Below are 17,117 nucleotides of genomic sequence, written 5' to 3'. Positions count from 1 at the left end.
TCACACTGCTATAAAGAACTACCTAAGATTGGGTACTTTATAAAGAAAAGAGGTTTGACTCACAGTTCTTTATGGCTTGGGAGGCCTCAGGAAGCTTACAGTAATGGTGGAAGGTGTAGGAGAAGCAAGGCACATCTTACATGGTGGTAGGAGAGGGAGAGTGAGGGGGGTGGGAAGTGCCACACTTTTAAACCATCAGATCTGATGAGAATTCACTATCATGAGAACAGCATGGGGGTGACCACCCCTATGACCCAATCACCTCCCATCAAACCCCTCCCCAACACATGGGGATTAGAATTTGAGATGAGATTTGGGTGGGGACACAGAGCCAAACTATATCATATACCCAGTAGTAGGATTGGCTGGATCATATGGAAGTTGTAGTTTTAACTTTTTGAGGAATTCTCATGCTGCTTTCCATCCCCATAAATAGTGTACAAGTTTTCTTTCTCCACACCTTTGCCAACATTTACTTTTCATCTTTTTGATAGTAGCCATTCTAACAGTGTGAGGTGATTTCTTATTGCAGTTTTAATTTTCATTTATCTGGTGGTTAGTGATATTGAGCATTTTTTCATATACCTGTTGGCCTTTTGTATGCCTTTTTTGAGAAAAGTCTATTCAGGTCCTTTGCTTATTTTTTAATTGGACAATTTGTTTTCTTACTAAGTTTTTGGAATTACTTATATATTTTAGATATTAGCCCCTTATCAGATGTATGGATTGCAAATATATTCTCTCATTCTGTAGATTTTGTCTTCACTCTGTTGATTGTTTCCTTTGTATTTTAGTTTGATGCAATCCTATTTGTTTATTTTTGCCTTTGTTGTGAGTGCTTTGGGGGTCATATCTAAAAAATCATTGCCAAGACCAATGTGATGGAACTTTTCCACTTTTTTCTTCTAGTCACTTTATAGTTTCAGGTCTTATATTTAAGTCTTTGCTTCATTTTGAGTTGACTTTTGTACATGATGTGAGAGTCCAATTTTATTCTTCTGCATGTCAATATCCAGCTTTCCCAGGACCGTTTATTGAAGACACTGTCCTTTCTCTATTGCGTATTCTTGGCTCCTTTGTTGAAAATTTGTTGGCTGTAAATGTGTGGATTTATTTCTGGACTTGCTATTCTGTTTCATTGGTCTTTGTGTCATCAGACATTCTCTAATCACTTGCTTTGGGCCAGAATTGGATCTGAGCATCTAGGATACAGATATCGGGCTGAGCTCATCAGAAGCTTAAACAAATCTGCTAGGGATGCATACTAAAAATCATGATGAATCAAAAATTGTACTTCTGAAACTAAAATTTACTTTCGCAGTACTTCTGAAACTAAAATTTACTTTCACATCTTTTGTCACTTTTTTTTTTTTTTTTGAGACAGGTTCTTTCTCTTTTGCCCAGGCTGGAGTGCAGTGGCATGATCTCAGCTCACTGCAACCTCTGACCCCTGGGTTCAAGCAATTTTCCCACCTGAGTCTCTCAAGTGGCTGGGATTACAGGCATGAGCCACTGTACCTAGCTAATTTTTTGTTGTTCTTGTATTTTTAGTAGATACAGGGTTTTACCATGTTGGCCAGGCTGCTCTCAAACTCCTGGCCTCAAGTGATCCTCCCACCTTGGCCGCCCAAAGTGCTGGGATTACAGGCATGAGCCACCGTGCCCAGTCTTTTGTCACATTTACTACTCACACCAACCCCACAGAGTAGGTATGATTATTCCCATATTACAGGCAAGGAAAAGAGGGGCTTTTAGCTGTTTCCATAATGTGGTGCACATGCATATAGAAGAAACTGGAGCATATATGTGAATATGAACCTTCTTTTATCCTTTTTGTGAAAGAAATCAGCACCAAATAACAGAGGTTGGGTCTGGATTAGAGAAGAACAAATGAAGTGGGCTGTTAGGAGGTTTTGGATAACAGAGGTCTTCCTAGACAAGATGGCACTTGAGCCGGACCTTAGAAATGAGTAGGATGTCAGTAAGAAGGACTGTAATGGGGACAGGCAAGAGGATAAGGTGAAATGATCTACCAAGTTGAGGGAATAGCATAGGAAAAAGCAGAGAGGTGTGAAATTGGGAGGTCTGTTTGTGAATGAATCTGTAGGGGATGGTTTGTGGAGAGAGTGGGTCTGGAATGGTGAGTGGGATTGCATTATTTAGGGTGACTGTAAAGAGCTTTGACATTTTTCTCAGGCCCATGGATAATTATTAAGGACCTTTCAACAGGGAGACAGTATAGTAGGAGTTTTGCTTAAGCTGGCACCTGCAGGATAAAGGAGTGAGAAGGCACATTGGGAATTCTCAATACTTCTTCTGCCACTGCTATTGAAGGCAGGTGGCTTGCTTAATAATTCTCCTGTGCCTGCTGCCCCAAGTTACCACAGTCACTCAAATTCATGGACCACTATTAGAGATGAGATGCATAGCTTTTGGATGTGAGTTTCAATCTGATGCTTGATTATATATATGACAGTGGCCAAAAAGGGCAGAAGCCGTCTGTGGTGCAAAGGCTCTCAGACTGGATGAGGGGAGGGCCGATGAGGAAGTCCCACCTCCTAAGAAGTCACCTGCTCCCATGCTCTGGTGCTTCCTCCTATGCCACATCTTCCACCCTGCAGCCTATGCTCTGTTGGGAGGGCCCCAAGAAGGAGCATGATCTACAGCACATACTGTCCACATGTGTTCCAAAAAGTCAGGTCACCTCTTGAATCCTTTACTGCTTAGACATTTCTTCTGTCAGAGATACTCTAAATCATTTATGTAAAGTTCACAGTTCCACAGATCCCTAGGACAGGAACAAAATGCCACCAGTTTCTTTGCTAAAGCATAGCAAGAGTGACCTTAGCTCCAGTTCCCGATAAGTTCCTCATCTCCGTCTGAGACAACCTTGTCTTGGACTTCATTGTCCATATTACTATCAGCATTTCAGTCAAAACCATTCAACAAGTCTCTAGGAAGTTTCAAACTTTTCCACATATCCCTGTCTTCTTCTGTGCCCTCCAAGCTATTCCAACCTCTGCCTGTTACCCAGTTCCAAAGTCACTTCCACATTTTCAGGTATCTTTATACCAGTGCTCCACTTCTCCTCTTCAGTTCTCTTTTTGTTGGAGCTGATGAATTTTGGAAGTTGAAGTTTTTTTGGATCAGAGATGCCTAGGCTGCTTAGAGACAGAACAGGCATATCTCTACAGAGAGGAATGGGTACCTTGGCCATGTAACCCTGAGAAGGAATGCCAACTTTCATGTGAAAGTCATGTGAGGGGCTCACATCCCAGCAGATCAGAAAGGTACTAATAACTTTTCGACATTGTACAGGGAACTTTATGGTTTTCAAAGTGATTCTGCCAACATTTCAGTTCACAAAACACCAAGGGAGTACGAGTTTTTATGCCTTTTGGGCAGGGAAGGAAACTGAGACTCAGAGAGTTTAAGGGTCATTCAACTCAGAGCAGGAAAGCTGAACTGGAACTCATGTCATCTTGCTCCAAATATAGAGCTCTTTCCATTACACCAGGCTGCCTCTCAGAAAGCAGTGAAAGCCTGCAAGGGAAAGGTGTTTCTGGCACCTTCGCACGGAAGGGAACTCTGACCACATTTTCCCATGGAAACATTTTCACCTATGTTGGTTATGATCTATGGCTGAAATAGTAAAGTACTGTGTTTCAGCAGTATACTTACCTTCCAGTCAATCGAGTTACATTTCACGTAGCACCTATTAGGTAAGTCTGTAACAAAAATTTGTAACAAGATATTTTTCCCACTCTGGTGAGGGACGCAGACATAGGCAGAAGCCACTAAAACAATAGGAGCTGCCTAATCTGTCCCCTACCAAGAATGACTTTTCTTTTTCTTTCACCAGGGAATCCCATCCATGGTATAAATATTCTGTCAATGAAATGAGAGGTAACATCCATAATAGAGTTTTAGGGCAAGATATAGTTCAGTCCAAATCTAAGCATCTAAGCTATGCCACTGTATGATTAGAGGAAAAAAATTGGCCTTTCTCTCCTTGCTAAAAATTCACCCAGCACTGGCCATAAAATATAGTCCATGCATCTGTAACCCCTGAGAGAATTATTTCCTTATGGAACTCAGCTCTGTTCCTTTGCCTGCCTTGTAGAGGGCTGGTTCTTGTTATGGGAGGCTTTTAAAGTACCAAAGTAATAATTTGTGAAGTAAGGCCCATGAACTGCTTGGTTTAGCAAATTGTGACTCTAGAAAATAGTATTTGAAGCTGGTCTCAAAGGCTGGATTAAATAGGAGGTGCCCATGTTTACCCAAGCCAAACCTGGTAGCCATCCCCTCAGAGCCTCTTCTTTGCCCCATGCCTCATATATGCCATTATCATAAAAATAACAAGAGCCCTCTATTATTTGGGGCCTACTTTAGACCAGAAACTATTAAGATCTTTCTATATCATATCGCCAGTCCTTACAATGCTGCAAATGAGGCATTATGACCTTCCATTTGAAAGCTGAGCGGGTGGAAGCTCAGAGATGTTTAGTAACCTATTCAAGATCGCCATGCTCTTTTTTCTATACCAGGTCAGCCTGAGAGGTTGAGTGAGCTCTGTAATGCTCCTGGTTTACTCAGGAGGATTAGGGCAATAGGCAGACCTTTTCTTGTTTTTCTTACTGTCTTTCCTTTTGATCAAAATGTCCATCTCAAAATGTTTAAATCATCTCCAGAGCAAGTTCGAGTTCTCCTGTGTCTGATTTTGATGACCTTTCTGTCTCTTCCTTTGCTACCACACTGCCTTCTGTCACTTATTATAACTGTCATTTAAAAAAAAAAAAAGGTCTCTGAATTATATAATGGGCTTGGTAATGAGAAAGGCATGCTCTCTTGAGCTTTATCTTAATAATAGTTAATAGCCCTCAGGTGAGGTCATGAAAGAGTCTCCTACAACATTATAATAGTTGTTTTGACTTCTAGATTTTTCTGTCTTAGTTTTGGGGTCTTTGTTCCTAGTTGGGGGAAGATGCTTGGTGGGTTCGTAGGGCATATGAGGTGTTTCTGAAGCAAGATGCCAGCCTAATTTTGGAAGGTATGATAGCCGTAGAATTTCTAAATTTTATTTTTTTATTCATAGTTAATAGCTGTGCCAACACACAGCTGCTTTAGTAGAGATAATACAGAATTTAGTGGAAGACAAAACTGGGTTAAAGTCTTTGCTCAGGGTTTACTTGCTATATCACAGGGACAAGTCATACAACCTCAGTTTTCAAATCTGTACAATGGAAGTAATCCACTCCCTTCTACTTATCCTCTGCTGACAATTCTTCTTCCTCTTCCTCTTCATCTTCATTCTTTTAAAAAAAATTGTTTATGTTTTTACTTCAGTACATTTTAGGGAGACAGGTGGTATTTGATTACATGAATAAGCTCTTTAGTGATGATTTCTGAGATTTTGGTGCACCCATCACCTGAGCAGTGTACACCGTACCCAATGTGTAGTCTTTTATCCCTCGCCACCCCTCACCCTTTCCCCCAAGTCCCCAAAGTCCAATGTATCATTCTTATGCCTTTGCAACCTCATAGCTTAGCTCCCACATATGAGTGAGAGCATACCATGTCTGGTTTTCTATTCCTGAGTTACTTCACCTAGAATAATAGTCTCCAATTCCATCCAAGTCATTGTGAATGCCATTATTTCATACCTTTTTATAGCTGAGCAGTATTCCATGGTATATATATGCTACATTTTCTTTATCCACTTATTGACTGATGGGTATTTGGGCTGGTTCCATATTTTTGGCAATTGTGAATTGTGCTGCTATAAACATGTATGTGCAAGTATCTTTTTTGAATAATGACTTATTTTACTCTAGATATATACCTAGTAGTGGGATTACTGGATCAAACAGTAGATCTACCTTTAGTTCTTTAAGGAATCTCCAAATTGTTTTCGATAGTGGTTGTACTAGTTTACATTCCCACCAACAATGTAAAAGTGTTTCATTTTCACTGCATCCACACCAACATCTATTACTTTTTGTTTTTTTTATTGTGGCCATTCTTGCTGGAGTGAGGTAGTATTACATTGTGGTTTTGATTTGCATTTTCCTGATAGTTAGTGATGTTGAGCATTTTTTATATGCTCGTTGGCCATTTGTATATCTTCTTTTGAGAATTGTCTACTCATGTCCTTAACCTACTTTTTAATGGGATTGTTTGTTTGTTTGTTTGTTTTTCTTGCTGATTAGTCTGAGTTCCTTGTAGATTCTGGATATTAGTCCTTTGTCAGTTGTATGGATTGTGACGATTTTCTCCCACTCTGTGGGTTTTCAGTTAACTCTGCTGATTGTTTCTTTTGCTGTGCAGAAGCTTTTTAGTTTAAGTAAGTCCTATTTATGTATCTTTGCTTTTTGTTGTGTTTGCTTTTGGGTTATTTGTCATGAAGTCTTTGCCTAAGCCAATTTCCAGAAAGGTTTTTCTGAGTCCGATGTTATCTTCTAGAATCTTTATGGTTTCAGGTCTTAGGTTTAAGTCCTGGATCCATCTTGAGTTGATTTTTGTATAAGTTGAGAGATGAAGATCTAGTTTCATCCTCCTACATATGGCTTGCCAATATCCCAGCACCATTTACTGAATAGGGTGTCCTTTCCCCACTTTATGTTTTTGTTTGCTTTGTTGAAGGTCAGTGGCTATAAGTCTTTGGCTTTATTTCTGGGTTCTTCTTTCCATTCCATTTGTCTATATGCCTGTTTTTACCTCAATACCATGCTGTTTTGATGACCATGGCCTTATAGTATAGTTTGAAGTCAGGTAATCTGACGTCTCCAGATTTGTTGTTTAGTCTTGCTTTACTACGCAGGCTCTTTTTTGGTCCCACATAGATTTTAGGATTGTTTTTTCTAGTTCTGTGAAGAATGGTGTTGGTATTTTGATAGGAATTGCATTGAATTTGTAGATTGCTTTTGGCAGTATGGTCATTTTCATAATATTGATTCTATTCATTCATAGGCATGGGATATATTCATTTGGGTGTGTCATCTATGATTTCTTTCGGCAGTGTTTTGTAGTTTTCCATGTAGAGGTCTTTCACATCCTTGGTTAGGTATTCCTAAATATTTTATGTATTTATTTATTTGCAGCTATTGTGAAAGGGATTGAGTTCTTGATTTGATTCCCAGCTTGGTCACTGTTGCCGTATATCAGTGCTACTGATTTGTGTACATTAATTTTCTATCCTGAAACTTTGCTGAATTCATTTACCAGTTCTAGGAGCTTTTTGGATGAGTCTTTAAAGTTTTTTAGGTATATGATTATATCATCAGTAAACAGAGACAGTTTGACTTCCACTTTACCAATTTGATGCCCTGTATTTCTTTCTCTTGTCTGATTGCTCTTGCTAGGACTTCCACTACTATGTTGAACAGAAGTGGTGAAAGCAGACATCCTTCTCTTGTTCCAGTTCTTAGGGGGAATGCTTTCAACTTTTTTCCCATTCAGTATAATGTTGGCTGTGGGTTTATCATAGATGGCTTTTATTACCTTAAAGTATGTCCCTTCTATGCTGATTTTCCTGAGAGTTTTAATTATAAAGGAATGCTGGGTTTTGTCACATGCCTTTTCTGCATCTATTGAGATGATCATGTGATTTTTGTTTTAAATTATGTTTATGTGGTCTATCACATTTATTGACTTATGTGTGTTAAACCATCCCTGCATCCCTTGCATGAAATCCACTTGATCATGGTGGATTGTCTTTTTTATATGCTGTTCAATTCAGTTTACTAGTACTCTGTTGAGAATTTTTGCATCTATGTTCATCAGGAATATTGGTCTGTAGTTTTCTTTTTTGGTTATGTCCTTCCCTGGTTTTGGTATTAGGATGATACTGGTGTCATAGAATGTTAGGGAGGATTCCCTCTTTATCTTTTGGAATAGTGTCAATAACATTGGTACCAATTCTTCTTTGAATGTCTGGTAGAATTCAGCTGTGAATCTGTCTGGTCCTGGACTTTTTCTTGTTGGTAGTTTTTAAATTATCATTTCAATCTCACTGCTTGTTTTTGGTCTGTTCAGAGAGTCTATCTTTTCCTGGTTTAATCTAGGAGGGTTGTATATTTCTAGGAATTATCCATCTCCTCTAGGTTTTCTAGTTTATGTGCATAAAAGTGTTCATAGTAGCCTTGAATAATCTTTTGTGTTTTTGTGATATCAGTTGTAATATCTCCCATTTTATTTCTAATTGAGCTTATTTGGATCTTCTCTCTTCTTTTCTTGGTTAATCTCACTAATAATCTATCAACTTTATTGATCTTTTCAAAGAACCAGATTTTTGTTTCATTTATCTTTCGTATTTTCTTGTTTCAATTTCATTTAGTTCTGCTCTGATATTCGTTATTTCTTTTCTTCTGCTGGGTTTGGATTTGGATTGTTCTTGTTTCTCCAGTTCCATGAGGTGTGGTCTTAGATTGTCAATTTATGCTCTTTCAGACTTTTGATGTAGGCACTTAATGCTTTGAACTTTCCTCTTAGCACCACTTTTGCTGTATCCCAGAGGTTTTTGACAGGTTGTGTCGATATTATCATTCAGTTCAAAGATTTTTTTTTATTTCCATCTTGATTTCGTTGTTGACCCAATGATCATTCAGGAGCAGGTTATTTAATTTCCATGTATTTGCATGGTTTTGAGGGTTTTTTTGGAGTTGATTTTCAATTTTACTTCACTGTGGTCTGACAGAGTACTTGATATAATTTTAATTTTCTTAAATTTACTGACACTTGTTTTGTGGCCTATCATATGGTCTATCTTGGAGAATATTGCATGTGCTGATGAATAGAATGTATATTCTGCAGTTATTCAGTAGAATGTTCTGTAAATATCTGTTAAGTCCATTTGTTTTAGGGTATAGTTTTTAAGTCCATTGTTTCTTTGTTGATTTTCTGTCTTGATGACCGGTCTTGTGCTCTCAGTGGAGTATTAAAGTCCCCCCACTGTTATTGTGTTGTTGTCTATCTCATTTCTTAGGTCTAGTAGTAATTGCTTTATAAATTTGGAAGCTCCAGTATTAGGTGCATATATATTTATAATTGTGATATTTTCCTGTTGGACCAGTTCTTTTATCATTATATAATGTACCTCTTTGTGTTTTTAACTGCTGTTGCTGTAAAGTTTGTTTTGTCTGATGTAGGAATAGCTACTCCTACTTGCTTTTGGCATTGTTTGCATGGAATATCTTTTTCCACCCCTTTACCTTACATTTATGTGTTAGGTGAGACTCCTGAAGACAGCAGAAACTCAGTTGGTGAATTCTTATCCATTTTGCCATTCTGTATCTTTTAAGTGGAGCCTTTAGGCCACTCACATTCAATGTTAGCATTAAGATGTTATGTACTATTCTATTTATTGTGCTATTTGTTGCCTGAATATCTTGGGGTTTTCTTTTTTTAATTGTGTTATTGTTATATAGGTCCTGTAAGATTTATGCTTTAAGGAGGTTCTATTTTGGTGTATTATGAGGATTTGTTTCAAGGTTTAGAGCTCCTTTTAGCAGTTCTTGTAGTGCTGGCTTGGTAATGGTGAATTCTCTCAGCATTTGTTTGTCTAGAAAAGACTGTATCTTTTGTTCATTTATGAAGCTTAGTGTTTCTGGATACACAATTCTTGGCTGATAATTCTTTTGTTTAAGCAGGCTAAAAATAAGACCCCAATCCCTTCTAGCTTGTAGGGTTTCTGTTGAGAAATATGCTCTTAATCTGATAGGTTTTCTTTTATAGGTTACCTGATGTTTTTGCCTCACAGCTCTGAAGATTCTTTCCTTTGTCCTGATTTTAGATAACCTGATGACTGTGTGCCTAGGCGATGATCTTTTTGCAATGAATTTCCCAGGTGCTCTTTAAGTTTCTTGTATTTGGATGTGTAGATCTCTAGCAAGGCTGGGGAAGTTTTCCTTGATTATTCCCTCAAATATGTTCTCCAGTCTTTTAGATTTGTTTTCTTCCTTGGGAGCACCAATTATTCTTAAGTTTGGATGTTTAGCATAGTCTCAAATTTCTTGGAGGCTTTTTTCATTTTTTGAAGTTCTTTTTTGTTTGTGTTTGATGGATTGGGTTAATTTGAAAGTCTTGTCTTCAAGCTCTGAAGTTCTTTCTTCCACTTGTTCAGTTCCATTGCTGAGACTTTCCAGTGCATTTTGCTCTCTCTAAGCGTGTCCTTGATTTCCAGAAGTTGTGATTGTTTCTTATTTATGCTGTGTATCTCACTGAAGAATTTTCCTTTCATATCCTGTATCATATTTTTTATTTCTTCAAGTTGGACTTCGCCTTTCTCTGGTGCCTCCTTGATTAGCATAATAATCAGCCCTCTGAATTCTTTTTCTGGCAATTCAGAAATGTTGTCTTAGTTTGGATCCATTACTGGTGAGCCAGTATCATCTTTTATGGGTGTTAAATAACCTTCTTTTGTCATATTAGTAGAATTGTTTTTCTGATTCCTTCTTATTTGGGTAGACTATGTCAGAGGGAAGATCTGGGATTCAAGGGCCACTGTTCAGATTCCTTTGTCCCATGGGGTGCTCCCTTGATGTGGTGTTCTCCCCCTTCCCTAGGAATGGGGCTTCCTCAGAGCTGAAATGTAGTGATTGTTTTGCTCTTATGAGTCTAGCCACCCAGCAGAGCTCCAGGCTGGTGCTGAAGAGGGTCTGCAAAGAGTCCTGTAATGTTATCTGTCTTCAGGTCTTGGCAGCCATGGATACCACCACCTGCTCCAGTGGAGGTAGCAGGGTAGTGAAGTGGACTCTGTGATGGTCCTCAGTTGTTTTTTTGTTTAGTGTGCTGGTTTGTATTCATTGGCTCCCAGCAAGGAGGTGACACTTTCAAGAGTGTGTCAGCTGTGGTCCTATTGGGAGGATGCAGACTTACCCTAGGGAGACCTGGTGAAGTATTCAGGTTTCTCAGGTGGTAGGCAGGGCCATAGAGTTCCTAAGAGATTACGACCTTTGTCTTTGGCTACCAGAGTGGTTAGAGAAAGAACACCAGGTGGGGGCAGGGATAAGCATGTCAGAGCTCAGCCTGTCCTTGTGTGGGGCTTGCTGTAGCTGCTATGGGGAATGGGGTATGGTTCCCAGGCCAATGGAGTTATGTTCCCAGAGGGATTATGGCAGCTTCTGCTAAGTCATACAGGTCACCAGGGAAGTAGGGGAAAGCCAGCAGTCACAGGCCTCACTCTGCTCCCATGCAGCCCACAGTCCTAAAGGCCAGTCTCACTCTCACTATGGCCTCCCAACAGCACCAAGCCTATTTCCAGGAAGCTGGTAGCCAGGGCTGAAAACTTGCCCCAGATCACAAGCCCCTCTGTTGAGAAAGCAAGCCGACTCACAGTTTTTTGTCATCTCAGGGAGACTGCAGCAGTGATCTAGTTCCTTCAAAGGGTCTGTGGATTCTCTTGGCTTCCTGGTATGTTCCTGCAGTAGTTCTTGGAGCAAAAGTTCACAATATGAGTCTCCCCACGCTGCTCTGTCCATCCAGGCAGGAGCTGCAAGCTAGTCCTTCCTCCTATCTGCCATATTTGAGAAAAGGCCCTCATTCTATTTCTTATCATAATGATCATCATTACAATAAAGATCAAATGAGATTATGACGTAGAAGGAATTTATAAAGTGTAAATTAAGATGATGATGCATTAATAATAATAGTATCTTTTTGATCTCTCAAACATGTTAGCTGCTAACCTCCAGCAGGATATAAAGACAGAAGATCCATTTTGTGCTCTCTTTCAATCATTGTACCTATATCCTGAGCTCTCTGAGTCTGAAACAGTAGATATTTGGAGCCTTAAGTCTCAACCTTTATTTCTGCAATACACAGGATAAGTCAATGCAAGTCACATTCCCCTAGAAGTTTCCAGGTGTGTGACTTCTAGATGTAGTTCTACTTCCTATTCTCCTGTTCAAGAAATCGTATTTATATATTAATAAAATAAGGGAAATTATTATACAGTTGTCTAAATCAGTTCTTCTCAAATGTGGTCCTCAAACCAGCACCAACAGCATTACCTGGGAACTTATTAGAAAATTAAATTCTTAACCCCCACCATAGGTCTAATGAATTAGTAACTCTAGTGGTGTGTTCCCATAGTCTTTTTTAGCAAGACATCCCAGGTGATTCTGATGCATGATAAAGTTTAAGGGGTATTGGTCTAAATTATCAAAAAAAGCCAAACATTCTTAAATGTTTCATCTTTATTATTTGTGACTAATCACTTCTGATGTCTACTCAGTAGATCATTAACAACATAAATGAAAACTTCTTGGGTCACTAAGCAGCCTGCATGTAGGAGCCACAAGGAGTCAGGTGGCCTTTGGCTGCTGATAACAGTAACCTCAACTCAAACGCATTTAAAAGACAAGAAAATGGATTATCTCAGGCTACCAGAAGTCCAAAAGTAGAGTGTATCCCTATATGGCATATCAGGCACCCAGCTCTGAGTCTCTGTAATGCCCTTGTTTCTGCCTCCAACCGTCTATTGGCTCCTTCCTCAGGACAGTAGCAAGATGGCGACCTGGTCCTGATCAAAGAATGGCTTGCAAGGCTTCTAGCCACATATCCTGACACTTTCAGTAGCAGAAATGGACTCTATCCCTTTGTTTCCATCATAAGAGAGAGAGGAAACCATTCTTAGACGCTCTTCAGCACACTTTCCCTCACATCTAGATCTCATGTCCGTAACTCTAAACCAACCATTGCCAAACAATGATTGGCTTATGCTTAGTTTTTGCCATTTCCTAAGGGGTAAACCCCTGAACAAAGTCAGGGTGCTGTCACAAGAAAAAACAGGGAAAGCTAGGATTCATATTAATATCCAAATGAGAATTCACCTTATCGGGGAGCATGTTTAAAAATTCAGAGATAGGGCAGTTCCAAGAAGACTGAATAGGAACAGCTCCAGTCTTCAGTTCCCAGTGTGACCGACGCAGAAGAGAGGTGATTTCTGCATTTCCAACTGAGGTATTGGGTTCATCTCACTGGGGCTTGTTGGACAGTGGGTGCAGGACAGGGGGTGCAGCACACCAAGCGTGAGCCAAAGCAGGGCGAGGCATCGCCTCACCCGGGAAGCACAAAGGGTCAGGGAATTCCCTTTCCTAGCCAAGCAAAGCTGTGACAGATGGCACCTGGAAAATCGGATCACTCCCACCCTAATACTGCGCTTTTCCAATGGTCTTAGCAAGCGGCACACCAGGAGTTTATATCCCGCAACAGGATCAGAGGGTCCCATGCCCATGGAGCCTCGCTCATTGCTAGCACAGCAGTCTGAGATCGAACTGCAAGGCAACAGCAAGGCTGGGGGAGGCTTTGCTGAGGCTTCACTAGGTAAACAAAGCGGCTGGGAAGCTCAAACTGGGTAGAGCCCACCACAGCTCAAGGAGGCCTGCCTGCCTCTGTAGACTCCACCTCTGGGGGCAGGGCATAGCCTAACAAAAGGCAGCAGAAACCTCTGCAGACTTAAATGTCCCTGTCTGACAGCTTTGAAGATAGTAGTGGTTCTCCCAGCAAAGAGTTTGAGATCTGAGAACGGACAGACTGCCTCCTCAAGTGGGTCCCTGACCCCTGAGAAGCCTAACTGGGAGACACCCCCTAATAGGGGCAGACTGACACCTCACACAGCTGGGTAACCCTCTGAGACGAAAATTCCAGAGGAACGATCAGGCAGCAACATTTGCTGTTCAGCAGTATTCGATGTTCTGCAGCCTCCGCTGCTGATACCCAGGCAAACAGGGTCTGGAGTGGACCTCCAGCAAACTCCAACAGACCTGCAGCTGAGGGTCCTGACTGTTAGAAGGAAAACTAACAAAACCCCATCTGTACGTCACCATCATCAAAAACCAAAGGTAGATAAAACCACAAAGATGGGGAAAAAACAGAGCAGAAAAGCTGAAAATTCTAAAAATCAGAGCACCTCTCCACCTCCAAAGGAACGCAGCTCCTCACCAGCAACGGAACAAAGCTGGACAGAGAAAGACTTTGAGGAGTTGAGAGAAAAAGGCTTCAGAAGACCAAACTTCTCCGAGCTAAAGGAGGAAGTTTGAACCCATCGCAAAGAAGATAAAAACCTTGAAAAAAGATTAGAAGAATGGCTAACTAGAATAAACAATGCAGAGAAGTCCTTAAATGACCTGATGGAGCTGAAAACCATGGCACGAGAACTACGTGACGAATGCACAAGCTTCAGTAGCCGATTTGATCAGCTGGAAGAAAGGGTATCAGTGATTGAAGATCAAATGACTGAAATGAAGCAAGAAGAGAAGTTTAGAGAAAAAAGAATAAAAAGAAATGAACAAACCCTCCAAGAAATATGGGACTATGTGAAAAGACCAAACCTACATCTGATAGGTGTACCTGAAAGTGATGGGGAGAATGGAACCAAATTGGAAAACACTCTGCAGGATAATATCCAGAAGAACTTCCCCAACCTAGCAAGGCAGGCCAACATTCAAATTCAGGAAATACAGAGAAAGCCACAAAGAACTCCTTGAGAAGAGCAACTCCAAAACACATAATTGTCAGATTCACGAAAGTTGAAATGAAGGAAAAAATATTAAGGGCAGCCAGAGAGAAAGGTTGGGTTACCCACAAAGGGAAGCCCACCAGACTAACAGCTGATCTCTCAGCAGAAACTCTACAAGCCAGAAGAGAGTGGGGGCCAATATTCAACATTCTTAAATAAAAGAATTTTCCACCCAGAATTTCATATCCAGCGAAACTAAGCTTCATAAGAGAAGGAGAAATAAAATCCTTTATAGACAAGCAAATGCTAAGAGATTTTGTCACCACCAGGCCTGCCCTACAAGAGCTCCTGAAAGAAGAACTAAACATGGAAAGGAACAGCTGGTACCAGCCACTGCAAAAACATGCCAAATTGTAAAGACCATCAATGCTAGGAAGAAACTGCATCAACTAACAAGCAAAATAACCAGCTAACATCATAATGACAGGATCAAATTCACACATAACAATATTAACCTTAAATGTAAATGGGCTAAATGCTCCGATTGAAAGACACAGATTGGCAAATTGGATAAAGAGTCAAGACCCATCAGTGTGCTGTATTCAGGATACCCATCTCATGTGCAGAGACACACATAGGCTCAAAATAAAGAGATGGAGGAAGATCTGCCAAGCAAATGGAAAACAAAAAGATAGGGGTTGCAATCCTAGACTCTGATAAAACAGATTTTAAACCAACAAAAATCAAAGGAGACAAAGAAGGCCATTACATAATGGTAAAGGGATCAATTCAGCAAGAAGAGCTAACTATCCTAAATATATATGCACCCAATATACGAGCACCCAGATTCATAAAGCAAGTCCTTAGAGACTTACAAAGAGACTTAGACTCCCACATAATAATAATGAGAGACTTTAACACCCCACTGTCAACATTAGACAGATCAACGAGACAGAAGGTTAACGAGGATATCCAGGAATTGAACTCAGCTCTACACCAAGCAGACCTAATAGACATCTACAGAACTCTCCACCCCAAATCAACAGAATATGCATTCTTCTCAGCACCACATCGCACTTATTCCAAAATTGACCACATAGTTGGAAGTAAAGCACTCCTCAGCAAATGTAAAAGAACAGAAATTATAACAAACTGTCTCTCAGAACACAGTGCAATCAAACTAGACCTCAAGATTTAGAAACTCACTCAAAACCACTCAACTACATGGAAACTGAGCAACGTGCTCCTGACTGACTACTGGGTACATAACGAAATGAAGGCAGAAATAAAGATGTTCTTTGAAATCAATGAGAACAAAGACATAACATACCAGAATCTCTGGGACACATTTAAAGCATGAGTGAGGGAGATTTATAGCACTAAATGCCCACAAGGAAAGCAGGAAAGATCTAAAATTGACACCCTAACATCATAATTAAAAGAACTAGAGAAGCAAGAGCAAACACATTCAAAAGCTAGCAGAAGGCAAGAAATAACTAAGATCAGAGCAGAACTGAAGGAGTTAGAGACACGAAAAACCCTTCAAAAAATCAATGAATCCAGGAGCTTGTTTTTTGAAAAGATCAACAAAATCAATAGACCACTAGCAAGACTCATAAAGAAGAAAAGAGAGAAGAATCTAATAGACGCAATAAAAAATGATAAAGGAGATATCACCACTAATCCCACAGAGATACAAACTACCATCAGAGAATACTATAAACATCTCTATGCAAATAAACTGGAAAATCTAGAAGAAATGGATAAATTCCTGGACACATACACCCTCCCATGACTAAACCAGGAAGAAGTTGAATCTCTGAATAGACCAATCACAGGCTCTGAAATTCAGGCAATAATTAATAGCCTACGAACCAAAAAAAGTCCAGGACCTGACGGATTCACAGGCAAATTCTACCAGAGGTACAAGGCAGAGCTCGTACCATTCCTTCTGAAACTCTTCCAATCAATAGAAAAAGTGGGAATTCTCCCTAACTCATTTTACGAGGCCAGCATCATCCTAATACCAAAGCCTGGCAGAGACACAACAAAAAAAGAGAATTTTAGACTAATATCCCTGATGAACATTGATGCAAAAATCCTCAATAAAATACTGGCAAACCAAATTCAGCAGCACATCAAAAAGCTTATCCACTATGATCAAGTGGGCTTCATCCCTGGGATGCAAAGCTGGTTCAACATATGCAAATCAATAAACATAATCCAGCATATAAACAGAACCAATGACAAAAATCACATGATTATCTCAATAGATGCAGAAAAGGCCTTTGACAAAATTCAGCAACACTTCATGCTAAAAACTCTCAATAAGTTAGGTATTGATCGAAATCAATAATCTGAAAATAATAAGAGCTATCTATGACAAACCCACAGCCAATATCATACAGAATGGGCAAAAAAATGGAAGCATTCCCTTTGAAAACTGGCACAAGACAGGGATGCCCTCTCTCACCACTCCTATTCAACATAGCGTTGGAAATTCTGGCCAGGGCAATCAGGCAGGAGAAAGAAATAAAGGGTATTCAATTAGGAAAAGAGGAAGTCAAATTGTCCCTGTTTTCAAATGACATGATTGTATATCTAGAAAACCCCATTGTCTCAACCCCAAATCTCCTTAAGCTGATAAGCAACTTCAGCA

General features: G+C 39.9%; 1 protein-coding gene and 1 long non-coding RNA gene across 7 annotated transcripts in view; one reads left to right on the top strand and one right to left on the bottom strand.

Moving 5' to 3' along the window:
* Nucleotides 1-17,117, top strand: part of ASTN2 (astrotactin 2) — a 983,906-nt gene that overhangs the window by 881,253 nt on the left and 85,536 nt on the right. The gene's annotated exons all lie outside the window — the stretch shown is intronic.
* LOC109028325 (uncharacterized) overlaps nucleotides 1-17,117 on the bottom strand; it is a 47,869-nt gene that overhangs the window by 24,119 nt on the left and 6,633 nt on the right. The window contains exon 2 of the long non-coding RNA XR_008668388.2: nucleotides 11,333-11,512. This is a non-coding gene — a long non-coding RNA (uncharacterized lncRNA). The remainder of the gene's footprint in view (nucleotides 1-11,332; nucleotides 11,513-17,117) is intronic.

This window comes from Gorilla gorilla, chromosome 13 (genome assembly GCF_029281585.2).
Source record: "Gorilla gorilla gorilla isolate KB3781 chromosome 13, NHGRI_mGorGor1-v2.1_pri, whole genome shotgun sequence".
Classification (NCBI taxonomy): domain Eukaryota; kingdom Metazoa; phylum Chordata; class Mammalia; order Primates; family Hominidae; genus Gorilla; species Gorilla gorilla.
The sequence above is the reverse complement of the archived record's forward strand: the minus strand, read 5'-3'. Positions and strand labels throughout refer to the sequence as shown.